Below are 3,298 nucleotides of genomic sequence, written 5' to 3' on the forward strand. Positions count from 1 at the left end.
CTATTGTTTACTAGTACAAAAGAAAATAGATTTCTGATAGACAAGTTTTAATATAGAAAAAAAGTACTAAAATCAGTACCAATGACCTTATTTACAGGACTTTGGAAAAATATCCTAGTAGTTGAAGCGTACTTTCAGAAATGGAGGTAGGTGTGACAGTAAATGAGCTTTAAATGACTGGTAACATTTGAGTAGGCGCAACCAGGTAAAGGTATTTCAGTGAAGAGAATTACCACAAATAAAATGTACAATAAATGATCGAAGGAGGTAAGGTTGGGATGTTTATTGATTGTTATTAATTTACCAATATAATAACTCCTTTATTTTCCCAGTCCTGGGACTTGAAATCTGGGCCAGCATACTGTCCCTAGACTCCTTTTGCTCAAGTCTAGCACTCTGCCACTTGGAGCCACAGCATCATTTCTTAATTTTTTTGTGATTAATTGGAAATAATAGTCTCATTGACTGCCTTCCCAGGCTGGCTTCAAACCATGAGCTTCAGATCTCAGCCTCCTAAGTAGCTAGGATTACAGGCTCCCAGCTATATATTATTGTTGTTTTATTAGCCTACATTTATTGCAGACAGGGGACTAAGTAGATCTGGAGCTATGAAATCTAGCAGTAAGTACAACCAGGAAAGAGAAAGTTGAAAGGAATTGAAAGGACAATGCAGAATATTCAAATTTTAGAGTGTAGTCATAAAATCCTGTGCTAAAGGAATTCTGGTGTCTTACTATGTCAATTGTCTTTAAAAGGTAAATTAAGGTGCACTGTTTGCCATTAAATCACTTTTCAGATTATTTTTCATAGTATTTCATTAGCTTGACAAGGTTTCTATTTTGCCAAAGCAAATATATATCTTGACACATATACATTGACAAAATAATGTATTTTTATAGAATAATTCCTTTAATTTTTGTCTTGAGATGGATGAATCTTGTCCTTTCATTTGATTCACAATAAAGATGAGTTTAAGGTAAATACTAAGCTAAGAGTGAATGTCTCCTTTTAGCTTGCCTAGGTAAGTCAAGTGATTGTCACCTATAAATTACTTAAATCTGGTCAGGAGAACACACGAATGTTTTTGGGATCAGAATTGAGGTTTGTCACAAATTAAGCAAATGTTATTTAACGTTCCATCATAATCCTACTGAAAGGCTTTTGAAATATCTATTTCAAATTCTGGAATCTGAAGTTTGCATGCTTATTTGTAATATTTGCTAAAAAATCATTTTCAGAAAATTAGACTGTAATGAATTCCTCTGGATAGATATCTGTATTTTCCCAAGATGTTTTATATTTTATAACTTCTATTTAATAAAACCCCATTTTTATTAGCGAATCAAGTTCAGTAAAGTTTTGTTTGCTTCTCAACTCTGTTTACATTTGACCTCCAGATTTGTCTGCAGGATTTATTTTTGAAGGCCTTTTTCCCTCTTCTTGCTTGTGAAGCAACTCTTGGTCTGTAAGCCATAGTAGAGTGTGCTCATGATGCATATATTTAGCACCCTAATCTCTGCAACCAGTTTTAGCTACTTGTTATACTTTTCTTGACATTTTCGTGTATGCTTTTTGACATCTGCTTGCAAACTCCTGCAGCCTTTTCAATCCTGATATTCACTTGTTTCATCTGATGTTGTTAGCTATGTCCTTAGCTATGCAGATGTGTTGCTTCTCAAGTCCTGTCCCTCTCATCTTTCTAGAAAGACCATTCTGGAAATTTAGACACATTCCATGCTTATTTGTTTGTTTTGTTATTGTATATTGTTATACTTTTATTTTTTAAAAAATTAGGCCTTTGAAATCATTAGAAATGATATCAAAGAACCATATGACTTCAGTTGACATGTTAAAAATACACTTGAAAAATAACAATACATTATGCAAGATCTAGTATGTCCAAAAGGTAGTATTTAATATCAGATTTTACAGAGGATCTGACAATAGTCATTTCACAAGTGTATTTCAGAAAAGATCTCAAAAAGTCTCATGCAATAAATACTCATCAGAAATAATTTCTATACTTAAACAATTAGCAACCTAAGGTATTGTCTCATCAGATAACATCATGTTGCATCAACAATCACTTTTTGTCCTGATCATAAAAGGTAAGTTAATTGTTTATTTGCCTCTAATGTCAAGGAGATCTGTGACATGATCTAACTGGTTGGTATAGTGAAATGCTTTTTTCAGATCTCTGAATTTTTCAAAGGAATCTTTTGTCTTTCTGGAAGTATGCCACAGTTGTAATGCAGCAATTTATATCTTTGGGAAAGACTCCTTCAGGGATGTGAGCACACAGCACCCATGATTTCAAGGAATCCCAAACAAGTCTTTAGAACCTAAAATCATACCACTTGCTTGCTTGAAGATTCACGAAGCTATTCAAGTCAAATGCTTTATTTCTAATTCCTGAAACAAAAGCTCTCTTGTTTCAAGGTCCCAATTATAAGAAGACATTTGGGTAGTAGTTAATTGGTAAAAATCTGTCAGTGTTGAAGGTAAAGCAGTAAGGAGCTCAGTTTTCATCAATGCTGAGTGGTGCGATGTCTCACACATAATATTTAAGTAAGTAGCTTAACATCCTTTGTATATTTTATTCAAGATAAATTGCCAGCACATCATTTTGAAGTACTTAAGTAACTGTATTTGGAGTAAATCTCACTATCAGCAACATGTTTATTCTACTAACATTAATTGAAAAAAATTAGCATCTTACACAAAACTTTACTTGCTCAAATCACTGACAACAATAATACATAATTTTACTTTTTATAAAATACTAGAGCTTGGATTATAGGAATCATTGGAATTTATGAAGGGTTCAAAAGTACAAATAATACAGCTTAAGAGTATTGTCTTGTAACCATACAATAAAATCAATGTTATGAAAAGTCAAATAAAGGTTTTTTTCTTATAGGCTTTTGGAGATTTTCTTTACTGTCTTGGAGGAAAAAAAATAACACATAAAAGCAAAGGAATAGTTTTCTATAAATACTGATGCCTCCTGGATCTTTAAACATTGAGCCAAGTACATGAGTTATTGAGGTGAAATAAGTTACTTTCAACAGTTGTTAATATATCATTAATAATCATACATGCAATAAATAACAACATATGAGTTATTTCCTAAGAGATATATGACTGCAAATTGCAGTAACAAATCACAGCGTGCATAAAGAATGCTCATTACTCTAGTGTGTACAGAAGCTGTTTTAACAACTGTATTCTTTATGGTGAAGCTCACCCTAATTAGCCTTGCAGATTCCTTGGGGAATGTGTTCAGAATGTTTGACAT

The sequence above is a fragment of the Dipodomys merriami genome, unplaced genomic scaffold (genome assembly GCF_024711535.1).
Source record: "Dipodomys merriami isolate MVZ:Mamm:240054 unplaced genomic scaffold, mDipMer1.0.p SCAF_20, whole genome shotgun sequence".
Lineage (NCBI taxonomy): Eukaryota > Metazoa > Chordata > Mammalia > Rodentia > Heteromyidae > Dipodomys > Dipodomys merriami.